This window comes from Schistocerca americana, chromosome 1 (genome assembly GCF_021461395.2).
Source record: "Schistocerca americana isolate TAMUIC-IGC-003095 chromosome 1, iqSchAmer2.1, whole genome shotgun sequence".
Classification (NCBI taxonomy): Eukaryota; Metazoa; Arthropoda; class Insecta; order Orthoptera; family Acrididae; genus Schistocerca; species Schistocerca americana.
The window spans coordinates 599,958,180-599,972,899 of NC_060119.1; the positions used below are offsets into that span (position 1 = coordinate 599,958,180).

The 14,720-nt window shown below is 45.4% G+C and overlaps 1 protein-coding gene across 2 annotated transcripts in view; it reads left to right on the forward strand.

Moving 5' to 3' along the window:
* Positions 1–14,720, forward strand: part of LOC124607035 (leucine-rich repeat-containing protein 4-like) — a 1,293,164-nt gene that overhangs the window by 591,436 nt on the left and 687,008 nt on the right. The window contains exon 1 of one of the 2 annotated variants that reach the window (XM_047139217.1): positions 9,846–9,886. The exons of the other annotated variant lie outside the window; for it this stretch is intronic. The gene's annotated coding sequence lies outside the window, so the exon portion shown is untranslated. Of the gene's footprint in view, positions 1–9,845; positions 9,887–14,720 lie in introns of those variants that run through there. 2 annotated transcript variants of the gene reach the window in all.

Genomic DNA, 14,720 nt, shown 5'->3' on the forward strand with positions numbered 1-14,720 from the left:
GGAACCCTGCAAAATTGTACAACTGTAGCACGGAACATGAGCAATAGGTTCCGAAATATGCTTTCGCACGAAAAAGTGAGAGAGAAATGTTCGAAAAACTGTAGGGGCCAAAACTCAAAAACCCGAAGATACTTCCGTACTTGTAGACCGGCCTCGAGCGCTAAAAACGTATGAAACTGGGCGCTGCTGTGCGTTTGTTACGTTCAGGTTGCCGCGGCGTGTTGTAAAATGCGGCGGACGCCAGCAGCCAGCAGCGCGTGGCGAGCGACGGCGGCGCCTGCGGTGACCGCAGCCGCGTCAGCAGCAGCAGCGGCTGGCGGCGGGAGCGCCGTGGGACGGCCGCGGCTGTGTTTATATTTCAAGCGCGGCCGGCTGCCACTCAGCTGTCACATCCAGGGATCAGCGGCGCGCGTACCTGCCTCGCTAATTATTGCGAGCGCAGCCGAGCCGAGCCGAGCCGAAGTGCCCTCGCGCCGCCGCTGCACGCAGCCAGCCACACGCAGTCGCAGCTTCGGCGGGCGAGCGTCGCCCTCAAAAAACCGCCAAAGTTCCGCCTATTTTTTTGGACTTCCCTTCGCCCAGCGACGGCGAAAAGAGGAGCATTTGCTGAGGAATATGGTCCCCTCTCCATCGTTGCCTTTAGAGACTCATCACGGAGTTGTAAAGGAAAAGAAACGGTATGAAGAGGTCAAAGTGAACAGAATTCGGTCCATCATAGAATAGGCGTTGATGTCAATAAAATTTGGTTTTTGTTATGTCGGTACGTGTCAACAATCTGTTGCCGTCACCGTACCGTGGTATCAGAAATCTTGTGGGCGATTTCTTTCTTTTTTCTATCTTCTTCAGCTGGGTTCTTCTGCCGGCTGTGCGACTGTTAAGTGTTAGAGTTTTCGGAGTTTTCATTTCAAAAATGGTTCAAATGGCTCTGAGCACTATGGGACTTAACTTCAGAGGTCATCAGTCCCCTAGAACTTAGAACTACTTAAACCTAACTAACCTAAGGACATCACACACATCCATGCCCGAGGTAGGATTCGAACCTGCGACCGTAGCGGTCGCGCGGTTCCAAACTGTATCGCCTAGAACCGCTCGGCCACCTCGGCCGGCCAGTTTTCATTTTGTAGTTTGTTGTTTCATTTACCATAAAGAACACTAAAGATGAAAAGTGAGCGGATGTATCCCGTGCTGTATGATGTGTCCTGTCCAAAACACATGTTCGTGATGTGTGCGCCAGAAGAAGCGAGGCGCAGTCATACACAGGGTCATACAGCAAAACCAGCTTTCAGAGAGGCGCAACATTGTTATGGACAGACGCCATTGAGGACACACACAACACCGACAGTGTTGTGTTCGCCATACGTCACACAAATAGTCCCCAAGTGAACATCCATCCGCCAAACGTGGGTAAAAAAAGGCGCATTCTTGTGAGTCAATTTAGTTAGCCGATTTTAGTTGATCAGTAAAAGTACACACATTGACCCTGAGGCCCAAAACAGTGATATTAAGAGTATATAGTATGATGCGCAATCTCAAGGTTCCGCACAAACTTTATTATGTATATAGACAGTTCATATACAGATTTTGATGAGTCAGCTTGAGAGTATCAAAATATGTGACATAAATGGCCGTATCTTTTGACTGAATTGACTTAGAAGCTTATATTTTGTTACGCTGCTAAGGGACGGCAGACTTTAGCATTTGACACAGATTTCTATCTGGATAAAAATGGAGAGGATTTGGAAGCAAATGATAGGAAATTCAGGAGCAGCAACAGTCTTCAAGAGATTATGCTGTGTGCGACAGAAGAAGCGAGGCGCAGTCATACACAGGGTCATACAGCAAAACCAGCTTTCAGAGAGGCGCAACATTGTTATGGACAGACGCCATTGAGGACACACACAACGCCGACAGTGTTGTGTTCGCCATACGTCACACAAATAGTCCCCAAGTGAACATCCATCCGCCAAACGTGGGTATTAAAAAGCACATTCTTATGAGTCAAGCCGGCCGTGGTGGCCGAGCGGTTCTAGGCGCTACAGTCTGGAACCGCGCGACCGCTACGGTCGCAGATTAGAATCCTGTCTCGGGCATGGGTGTGTGTGATGTCCTTAGGTTAGTTAGTTAGGTTTAAGTAGTTCTAAGTTCTAAGGGACTGATGAACTGAGATGTTAATTCCCATAGTGCTCAGAGCCATGTTTATGAGTCAAGTTTAGTTAACCGTATTTAGTTGATAAAAAAAAGTTGGGCGAAAAATCTAGTGAGGACCTTTTGTTGCAATATAGTTGATCAACGTTTTAGTGGCACAATAAAAGTTCGACGGAAACAAACTTTATAACTGAAGTGATGAGTCAACTTCTAGTTGAACGAGACGTTGACACATGGGAACCCTCCAGATCGCCCGATTGGCCACACCACTACCTTTAAAGCCATTGTAACCTTGAAACTGTTTAATGGATTTCAGTTGAAACTTATGAACCAAAACTGGTTCAATTCGCATTCAGCTTATTCTGCTCAACTAAAGTCGCTCAGCTAAACATGACTTGTGAGAACACGCCTTTCCGGACGCACAGGTGCTCTCGGACAGAGTGTAAATCGATAGTTAGCTCGACTGTACAAATACCATGCCTCAAGGCAGCATCTGGATATACCAACAGTCGTCAGCAGAAAAGCCCAGCTGGATGGTCTACAAGATGTATTAGTCATTGTTTAGTAGATTCAGGACTATACCAGTGTTCCAACATAGGTCGGTGCAAGTGAACTTTCAACAACATTACGGTGTGTGGCTGAGTGTACATTGTGTATCAGTCACTCCCAGTTTTTCTTTGCCGGTTGTGAATGGTTTGCGGGAAGAGACGATTGGTTGTAAGCCTCTAAGTGGGCTCGAACCGCTCTAATTTTATCTCCAGTACTCTTTTTTGGCGAGAAACATGTAGGAGGAAGCAACATATCGGTTGACTTTTCTAGGAATGTACGCTTTCAGAAATTCAGGAGTAAACCTCACCGTGATGCAGAACGCCTCTCATCCTGCGTCTGCCATGGGAACTGGCTGAGCATCTCAGTGACGCTTTCGAACTTACTAATGAACCTGTAACAAAACTTGCTCGTCTTCTTTCGAGCTTCTCTATTACCTCTTACACCCAAGATGCACAACTCAAGTTTTGTGTTAACAAATTGTAAATTGTTGCTCGTCTGTGTTGCCATAATTTTTGTGTAGTGTCACTGAAACTGTTTGGCAATCAAACACTTTCTGTGATAGGCGATTTTCTTTCTTTCACATTTATGTTGGACGACAAGAGTATTTTCTGAACACAACAGACTGCTCTTATGTTTCACACAATGCTTCAAACTTACATTTCCTTGTGTCTTCGTATTTAATTACCAAGTCAGAATCTCAGCATCAGAACTGAAATGTTAAACGAATATTTTTCTTGCACGGAATGAAATTCTGTATGAGACAAAACACCACCAATGTCTTTATTGTCTCACACGTCTAGTTTCGGCGGCAAATTATCGTCATCCTCAGGCGCCACCACTGCCAAAAGTGTATTAGAATTCCTTGGCGCATTTGTTGTGTAGTCATTGTTAGTAACGTGGGAGAGCTTTCCTAAGCAGTCACTCCTCGACACCGTGTTGTTGGAGACATGTGTCGTGGAGTGACTGCTTAGGAAAGCTCTCCCACGTGTACTAACAATGACTCCACAACAAATGCGCCAAGGAATTCTAATACACTTTTGGCAGTGGTGGCACCTGTTTGGCGCCTGAGGATGGGGGTAATGTGCCGTCGAAATTAGTCGTGTGAGATAATAAAGAAATTGTCAAGATACAGTGTGGTGGCTTTTTTTCTCATACATATCATCAGCTGAAGTCCCTCGTCCACGCAATATGATGGACGTTCTAACAACCCTACCACAACAAAGGTCAAATTTAATAACGATTGTGGTGTTGCCCACGCTGCTAAATACTGCATTTTCGGGCAACAACAGTCATATTATGTGTCAGGTGTCATTAGAGCACAGTTAATAAAGTCACTTCATGTAATAATCAGAAAACTAGGCACTCATCTTTTTGTGTTTCCCTCGCTGGTCTCGTTGTAAAATCATGGGTCAATCGTTGAAAATCTAGGTGGTTATGATTTCAAGGTCGGATGCAAAGAGGCCTAGGTTTCATCCTGCTATATTCAAAAGTTTTGTAGATGCGCTTCACAAAACATTCTTCAAGATTACACTTTTGCTGGACAATGGTGATGTAAAAAAATAATCAGCACTCCGAATTTAGGTTACACTTCTTTTTAATTGCAATATCACGTAAACACCAAAACATCACTTTACAATACAAAACATACTTGAAAACATCTTCCTCACAGCCAACAGCCACTGTAAAAGTTCACATTTTATAAGCGGACTGCAATACGCGTCTTTCCATAATGAAGTCCAAGACTTGACTTTTTCAAGGTCCGACTCTCTAACAAGTTAACAACTAACCAACTATCGCTTACGCGCCCAAAAATCAGAGTTACAAGTACGTCAAAGATCATAGTGACAAAAGAAAGAATACACATAAGAATAATATCATTGCAATACAAACACATCTATGTATCACAAATCAAATCAAATCTGAATGTTGTCTCATAAATATGTTAACTACTTCTACATAAACACAGTAGAATATAGAAACACGGTAGAATAGGTTCAGGTGAGGTACCATAATGGTTACGTAATTCTAGTACCATTACAACGTCCATGAGCTAACGTAATTCTCATTCCGTTCTCTGATAGGAATTGAAAATTTTGTAGTGTCTGGCCTCCACGCCTATAACCCACTTGCTGAACAACGGAACTATGCAGTAAGCAATTGGTGACAGTTATGTAATTCTGGAAAATGAATGAGGCTATTGTAAGGTCTTAATTTCTGAGTCGTAATACCGTAAATGTTTCCTAATATCAATATGATACTAATCCAACGCCAGTTCAAATTACATTCTCGATCATGTAAAGTGTATACATCTACACACATACTCCGCAACTACAATATAGTGCGAGGGGGAAAGACGTTGTACAATTACTAGTCATTTCCTTTAATGTTCCACTCGAAAGCAAGAGAAGATCGACTGTCTGTATGCCTCCGTACTAGCCCAAAATTCTCTTACCTTGCCTTCGCGATCCTTAGGCGAAATGTACGTTGGCGCAGTAGAATCGTTCTGCTGTCGACTTAAGATGCCGGTTCTGCGCTTCAGTCCGACCAAGGGGAGGTCCCATACCCTCTAAAAGTACTCACGAAGTGGTTGCACTACAGTTACGTACGCGGTCTCTTTCGAAGATGAGCCACATTTTTCCAGAATCCTCCCAATAAACAGAAACCGACTATTCTCCTTCCCTGCCACAATCCTCACATGTCCTTCGATTTCGTATCGTTTTGCTACTTTACGTATTGATATTTAATCGACGTGACTGTGCGAAGCAGCACAGCACTGTGTTCGGATATTACAGGACTGTGTTGCCAGTCGATTGCATTAATATAAATTTTTCTATATTTACAGCAAGCTGCTATTCATCGCACCAAACAGAAATCCTGTCTAAGCCATCGTGTATCCCCGTCGGTCACTCAACGCCGATGCTTTCCCGTCTGCTACAGCGTCATCAGGAATCGGTCGTAGATTGCTCCTCGCCATCTCCGTCAGATCAAATGTTCAAATGTGTGTGAAATCTTATGAGACTTAACTGCTAAGGTCATCAGTCCCTAAGCTTACGCACTACTTAACCCAAATTACCCTAAGGACAAACACACACACCCATGCCCGAGGGAAGACTCGAACCTCCGCCGGGACCAGTCCGTCAGATCATTTATGTATTTAGAGAACAACAGATGACACTTCCCGTGGCCACTTCTGACAATATCCTTGTTTCCGATGAACACTCGCCGTCCAGGACAACGTACTGAGGAATATTACTTAAGATACATGAAATGTATCGCAGTTGCGAAATGGAGTACCATCAGCTGTATAATGAAATGACGACAATGCCTAACCGGGACTCGAACCTGGATTTCCCACTTATACCGAGCAGTCGTCTTACCGATAGGCTATCCGAGCACGCTTCACAGCCAAACTCAAACTTCCAAATGTCTGCAACCTACACTCGTACGTCCTTAGGTATATTTCCTTACAGGGCAGACATTTTAGTTGAAAGTTGCTTGCCCAATGCCGGCGGATAAATACATTATGCCAGTGCCCGTGTTGTTCAGAAGGACGATGCAATATTAATTCGGACATGCATGCATGTATGAAGGAACACTGCATCGTACTTTCGAAATGAATGTCCAAAGCAACATGGGATTATACTTGTGAACAATACGGGCCCTGCGATACTGTATAACTTAAGAAGACTTCCAACAACTCAAATATGAGGGAAACTATTCCGTATGGTCGCACCTTCGTTAAGAGTCTTCCGCTGTGTTTGGCAGACTAGTGTGTCTCAAAACAGTCAATACACAACGTTGAAGTGATCTGCCTAGCTTCTGTCGTCAAAAACTCACTCGTCACAGTCGCCTGCCGGTTGTGCGTGAACTAGCATCAGTACGAGGTGAATACTACATCTGCATCTACATTTATACTCCGCAAGCCACCCAACGGTGTGTGGCGGAGGGCACTGTCATTACCTCCATTTCCTTTTCCAGTCGCGTATGGTTCGCGGGAAGAACGACTGCCGGAAAGACTCCGTGCGCGCTCGAATCTCTCAGATTTTACATTCGTGATCTCCTCGGGAGGTATAAGTAGGGGGAAGCAATATATTCGACATCTCATCCAAAAACGCACCCTCTCTAAACCTGGACAGCAAGCTACACCGCGATGCAGAGTGCTTCTCTTGCAGAGTCTGCCACTTGAGTTTGCTAATCATCTCTGTAACGCTATCACACTTACCAAATAACCCTGTGACGAAACGCGGCGCTCTTCTTTGGATCTTCTCTATCTCCTCTGTCAACCCGACCTGGTACGGATCCCACACTGATGAGTAATACTCAAGTATAGGTCGAACGAGTATTTGTAAATCATCTCCTTTGTTGATGGACTACATTTTCTAAGGACTCTCCCAATGAATCTCAACCTGGCACCCGCCTTACCAACAATTAATTTTATCTGATCATTCCACTTCAAATCGTTCCGTACGCATACTCCAAAATATTTTACAGACGTAACTGCTACCAATATTTGTTCTGCTATCATATAATCCTTCTTTCTATGTATTTGCAATACATTACATTTGTCTATGTTATGGGTCAGTTGCCACTCCCTGCAACAAGGGCCTATCCGCTGCAGATCTTCCTGCATTTCGCTGCAATTTTCTAATGCTGCAACTCCTCTGTATACTACAGCATCACCCGCGAAAAGCCACATGGAACTTCCGACACTATCTACTACGTCATTCATATACCGGGTGATCAAAAAGTCAGTATAAATTTGAAAACTTAATAAACCACGGAATAATGTAGATAGAGAGGTAAAAATTGACACACATGCTTGGAATGACATGGGGTTTTAGTAGAAGAAAAAAAAAACAAAGTTCACAAAATGTCCGGCAGATGGCGCTGGACAGCAAAACGTCAGCGACTGCGCATGACAATCGTGTATAAAAGGAGCTGTAATGAGAGAGAGAATCAGATGAAACAGCAGTCGCAGCACGTTGACGTTACCTGAAAAGGCGCTTTTAGTGAAGCTGTATTGTCAGAATGGGGAATGTGCTAGTTCAGCGTTACGATGCTATCGCCATAGGAAGGGGATTCGAACAGGTAAAGGTCCGTTGACAAATGCAACTGTGGCGAGAATGATTTCGAAGTTGGAAGCCACGGATTGTTAGACGATAGACCCCGTAGTGGCCGACCGAGCACAAGGCGTAATGTTGCTGAGACAGTTCAAGAAGAAATGGAGATTGTAGCGGGTTCGTCTATGCACGGGGAAGTCAGCGCTCGTGCAGTCGCACGTCGCACCGGCATTTCATACAGTACTGTTTGGTTGGCACTTAGGCGTACCCTCCGATGGTGTCCGTACAAAATTCATCGGCATCATGAACTGTTACCTGCCGATTTAGTGAAGCGAGGGCATTTGCGGTGTGGGCTTTTCAAACGATGGCGGAAGATGACGATTGGTTGAGTAACGTGTTGTGACCGACGAAGCTCATTTCACGCTCCGAGGGTCTGTCAACGCCCACAACTGCAGAATTTGGGCTACCGAAAATCCTAGCACTGTCGTGGAAACTCCACTGCACGACGAGAAAGTCACGGGATGGGTTGGATTTACTACATCTACCGTTATCGGGCCATTTTTCGTCGAGGAAATGCGTGATTCTGTTTTTTTTACTGCTACCGTGACGGGTGAGAGGTACGCCGATATGTTACGCAATCGCATCATCCGCAGCCTGGGTGATAAACACCTGCTGGAACGCACGATGTTTATGCAGGATGGTGCTCCACCCCATATTGCTAGACGCGTGAAAGATCTCTTGCGCGCGTCTTTTGGTGATTATCGTGTGCTCAGCCGCCACTTTCGTCATGCTTGGCTTCCCATGTTCCCAGACCTCAGTCCGTGCGATTATTGGGTTTAGGGTTACCTGAAGTCGCAAGTGTATCGTGATCGACCGACATCTCTAGGGATGATGAAAGACAACATCCGACGTCAATGCCTCACCATGACATGCTTTACAGTGCTGTTCACAACTTTATTCCTGGACTACAGCCATTGTTGAGGAATGATGGTGGACATATTGAGCATTTCCTGTAAAGAACATCATCTTTGAAACTTCCTGGCAGATTAAAACTGTGTGCCGGACCGAGACACGAACTCGGGACCTTTGCCTCTCGCGGGGAAGTGCTCTACCGACTGAGCTACCCAAGCACGACTCACGCCCCGTCCTCACAGCTTTACTTCTGCCAGTACCTCGTCTCCTACCTTCCAAACTTTACAGAAGCTCTCCTGCGAACCTGGCGGAACTAGCACTCCTGAAAGAAAGGATACTGCAGAGACATGGCTTAGCCACAGCCTGGGGGATGTTTCCAGAATGAGATTTTCACTCTGCAGCGGAGTGTGCGCTGATATGAAACTTCCTAGCAGATTAAAACTGTGTGCCGGACCGGCACTGGAAACATCATCTTTGCTTTGTCTTACTTTGTTATTCTAATTATTGCTATTCTGATCAGATGAAGCGCCATCTGTCGGACAATTTTTGAACTTTTGTATTTTTTTGGTTCTAATAAAACCCCAAGTCATTCCAAGCATGTGTGTCAATTTGTACCTCTCTATCTACATTATTCCGTGATTTATTCAGTTTTCAAATTTATACTGACTTTTTGATCACCCGGTATATTGTGAAAAGCAATGGTTCCATAACAGGCCCCTGTGGCACGCCAGAGGTTACTTTAACGTCTGTAGACGTCTCTCCATTGAGAACAACACGCTGTGTTCTGTTTGCTAAAAAGTAACTGACGGAGCACAGAGTATATCTTTGTTTGTGGATGGAGACACGGCACTGACACGTCACCGTTCATCGGGAATCGACCTTCGGAAGAGGGACGCCGCTATAAGGGGGCGCCTCGGCCACGTCAGCGCCGGTGTCTCCGGCGCGCGGGCAGTGCTATCTATATACATGTGGTACTCGCGGCCCGGCCGCAGGCGTGGGCGGACGTCGCGCTCGGGAGGCCGGTGTTTTGATTTTCCGAGCCGCGCCGCCGTGGTTGGCTGAGGCGCAGCCGGCGCGCCTATCGCGGCCGAGCACGTCGAAGACGGACATGCCCGCCGCGCGCTGACGTGTCGCCCCGCGCACAGCCCGCCGGCCGTGTCTCGGGCACGGAAGCCTCCAGTGTCGCAGGCCACATACCGAGGGCGACATCGTTATACAGGGTACGTCATCGAGTCAGCTCAATGCACCTAGCTTGATGAAATACAGGAAAATCATCCTGTATTTCACTGAGCGTTTCGCCGCTCAGTAGTTGCACCGGTATATTTCTGTGATCCGTGGCAGTAGTTGTTTCAGTGGAATGCTTTAGTAATCTCGCACACTGAGATGCTGCTTCTTCCACGTTGCACGTGCACCACTCTCAGACGTATTGCCTGATGTAGTCGTTATCTGCACTACTGGCCATTAAAACTGCTACACCAAGAAGAAATACAGATGATAAACGGGTATTCATTGGACAAACATATTGTAGTAGAACTGACATGTGATTGCATTTTCACGCAGTTTGGGTGCATAGATCCTGAGAAATCAGTACCCAGAACAACCACCCCTGGCCTTGCCGGCCGGAGTGGCCGAGCGGTTCTAGGCGCTACAGTTTGGAACAGCGCGACCGCTACGTTCACAAGTTTGAATCCTGTCTCGGGCATGGATCTGTGTGATGTCCTTAAGTTAGTTAGGTTTAAGTACTTCTAAGTTCTAGGGGACTGATGACCTCAGATGTTAAGTCCCATAGTGCTCAGAGCCATTTCCTCTGGCCGTAATAGCGGCCTTGATACGCCTGGGCATTGAGTCAAATAGAGCTTCGATGGCGTATACAGGTACAGCTGCCCATGCAGCTTCAACACGATACCACAGTTCATCAAGAGTAGTTACTGACGTATTGTGACGAGCCAGTTGCTCGGCCACCAGTGACCAGACGTTCTCAGTTGGTGAGAGATCTGGAGAATGTGCTGGCCAGGACAGAAGTCGAACATTTTCTGTATCCAGAAAGGCCCGTACACGGCCTGCAACATGCGGTCGTGTATTATCCTGCTGAAATGTAGGGTTTCGCAGAGATCGACTGAAGGGTAGAACCACGGGTCGTAACACATCTGAAATGTAACGTCCACTGTTCAAAGTGCCGTCAATGCAAACGAGAGGTGACCAACACGTGTAACCAATGGCGCCCCATACCATCACGCCGGGTGATACGCCGGTATGGCGATGACGAATACACGCTTCCAATGTCCGTTCACCGCGATGTCGCCAAACACGGATGCGACTATCATGATGCTGTAAACAGAACCTGGATTCATCCGAAAAAATGACTTTTGCCATTCGTGCACCCAGGTTCGTCGTTGAGTACACCATCGCAGGCGCTCCTGTCTGTTATGCAGCGTCAAGGGTAACCGCAGCCATGGTATCCGAGCTGATAGTCCATGGTGCTGCAAACGTCGTCGAACTGTGCCTGCAGATGGTTGTTGTCTTGACTCAGGGATCGAGACGTGGCTGCACGATCCGTTACAGCCATGCGGATAAGATGCCTGTCATCGCGACTGCTAGTGATACGAGGCTGTTGGGATCCAGCACGGCGTTCCGTATTACCCTCCCGAACCCACCGATTCCATATTCTGCCAACAGTCATTGGATCTCGACCAACGCGAGCAGCAATGTCGCGATACGATAAACCACAATCGCGATAGGCTACAATCCGACCTATATCAAAGTCGGAAACGTGATGGTACGCACTTCTCCTCCTTACACGAGGCATCACAACAACGTTTCACCAGGCACAGCCGGTCAACTGCTGTTCGTGTATGAGAAATCGATTGGCAACTTTCCTCATGTCAGCACGTTGTAGGTGTCTCCACCGGCGCCAACGTTGTGTTATTGCTCTGAAAAGCTTATCATTTGCATATCACAGCATCTTTTTCCTGTCGGTTAAAGTTCGCGTCTGTAGCACGTCATCTTCGTGGTGTAGCAATTTTAATGGCCAGTAGTGTAGATGACACCTGAACAAATTTCTTGACGGTGAGGTGTGGTGCGATGGTGAAGAGAATAAAGCATCTTAGAGCAGCCGATTCAAAGGCCCGCACGAACATACATTTCCTTCTACTCGATGTTCAGACCGCATCATATCGCAGTTTCCGGACATCAGCACCGTCTTGCTCGTGAGTATGCGTCTAACTCCCGGGAGCGAAGTCTGCTTCACTTGTAATGGTTATTAACCGCTATTATTTTTTAAAACATTGCTGGACAAATCCGTGATCATAACGTAATTTTTGAAATTAATTATAAAATAGTCTGGATTACAAAAGCACGTTTATTAAAAAGTGACCGGTTTCGATCAACACGTTATCACCTTGAGACCTTCAACTAGTTGGCTATCGTCATTGAGCGTTCCTACTCCGTGCAAAGCCATTGTCCATCAATATAGCTGAAAGTCTTAAGATGATCATGTGATGATCGAAACCGGTCACCTTTTAACAATCGTGTCTTTGCGATACAGACAGTTTTGCAGTTGAGTTCAAGCTGTTCATTGAGCGCGTGTCGCCTCTTAGAATTCTAATTTCTGGTGGCGATGACGTCACCTGCAGGACGGGATTTATATTCGCAGAGGCAGGAAATCGGTAACTTCGAGGTATACCCCCCTCCCCTCCCCCTCCGGACCACGGTTGACAGGCAGAAGGGGAAAGGGCTTCACTAAATCACTTCAGATAAATTCCAGGTTTGTTCCTACATGTCCCATCCTCGTCGCAGTAGAGCCGTAAGTACATAAATGTCTGAGAGTCCCCTAGGATCGAAACTGCAGATATCCAATTGATGACAAACGATTATATCAAGTGTTCCATATGGCCACTGTACATGTGAAGGTAGGCTACAATACATCACCTAATACCAGGCGTGTTCCGAATATATTGATAACTATCTACAATGCGTTGCCGATATTCATCGACTCTGTCAACAGGGCTAGAACACACCAAGGATTTTAAATACCCCCCCCCCCCAAAAAAAAAGAATATATGCAACGGTTTCAATGCGGCGGTCTATGGAGGCCCATTGGTGAGCCACGACCTACACACTTGTTGTCGAAACGCTATTTACCGGTTCTTATGTAGGCCTATCTGTAATGATAATAAAATAAAACGAGGACAGTTTATCACTTTGTAATTTACACTTCACTAACGGTGTTTCGAAATAAACGTAGCCTTCAAACATTAACTCCATTGTAACATTGACGTGTCTGTACTTGTGAGTACCTCGTATCGGGGAAACCATCAGTTTCCGGACCTCTGTTCATAAGGAATATTTGCTTGTTTCATTGTCCTCTACTCTCCCCTTTCGTCTGTACGTACAATAATCAAACAACCAGTATATCAGTTACGTATTATCTTTTTCCTAATGTGTGATACTATGACACCTCCAATATTTGTAAAAGTTATCCGTGCTTTACTAACAGGAACATTGTTGTTACTGGTCGAAGGAAGGCCGGGCGCTGATAACCTCGCTGTTGTGCGCCCTAAAACACTAATAATCATCATCGAAGGAAGGCATCCACGGGAAAGGGCACTTTACATATCTCTTGCACTTGCTACCTGCGTCTTTAATAATTTTTGGAAGTATTCCAATCTCTGTCTTCCCCTGAACCCTCTAGAGCTTCTTCTGGTACCATGGAAGCTATTCCTGATGTCCTATCATCCTGTCAGTTCTTCTTGTCACTGTTTTCCATGTACACTTTTGCTCGCTAATTCTGGGGAGAACGTATTCATTCTTTAGATTATCAGTACTGCTAAATTTTAACATTCTTATGTAGCACCAAATCTGAAATTCTTCTATTCTCATCTGCTCCGGTTTTCCCACAGTCCGTGTTCCACTACTACACAATACCGTGTTCCAAGCGCACGTTCTCAGAAATTCCTTCCTCGAATTAAGGCCTATGTTTGATATTAGTAGACTTCCCTTGGTCAGGAATGCTGTTTTTGCCAGTGCCAGTCTACTTTTTGTGTCCTTCTTGCTCCGTCCGTCATGGGTTATTTTGCTGCTCAGGTAGCCGAATTACCAAACTTTATCTACTTCGTGATCTCCAGTTATGATAAGTTTCTCGCTGTTCTCATTTCTGCCACTCCTCATTACTTTCGTCTTTCTTCAACTTACTCTCAGTCCTCATTAGACTGTTCATTCCATTCAGCACCTCCAGCAATTCTTCTTCAGTTTCATTGAAGATAGCGATGTCATCAGCGAGTCTTACGACTTATATTCTTAAACCTTGAATTTTAATAGAAGTATTGAAACTTTCTTCTTTTTCCATAATTGCTTCTTCGATGTTTAGAGTGAACAATAGGGACGAATGACTAGATCCCTATCGTACACCCTTTTTAATTTGAGCATTTCGTTCTTGGTTTTCCGCTTCTATTGTTCCTCCTTGGTTCTTGTATAGATTGTGTATTATCCAGCTTTACTTGTAGCTTACCCTTATTTTTCTCAGAATTTCGAACGCCTTGCACCGTTTTACATTATCGAACGCTTTTTTCCGGGTCGACAAATCCTAAGAACATGTCTCGATTTTTCATTAGTCTTGTTCCCATTATCAAACGCAGAATCTGAATTGCCTCCGTGGTGGCTTTACCTTTCCTAAAGCCAAACTGATCGTCATGTAACGCATCATCAATTTTTTTTTCCCTTTGTTCTGTGTGTTATTCTTATTCGCAACTTGGATGCATGAGCTGTTAAGCTGACTGTGCGGCAATTCTAGCACTTGTTAGCTCTTGTTACCTTCGGAATTATGTGAATTATGTCATTCCAAAAGTAAGATAGTAGATCGCCAGTCTCATACTTTCTTTCCTAAGCTGTCCAGTTCGAGGTAATGAAGTTTGCGTTGATTCAACTTTAATGTCGAAAATGTCGTTTCTAAACATCACGTCGAAATCTTCAATCGCTTCCATGACAGAGTGACTAGAGCAGCGGTTTCACAGCTGTACTTCATTTGACAGTGTTGAAAGCTAGATTTCTTTTGTTTAT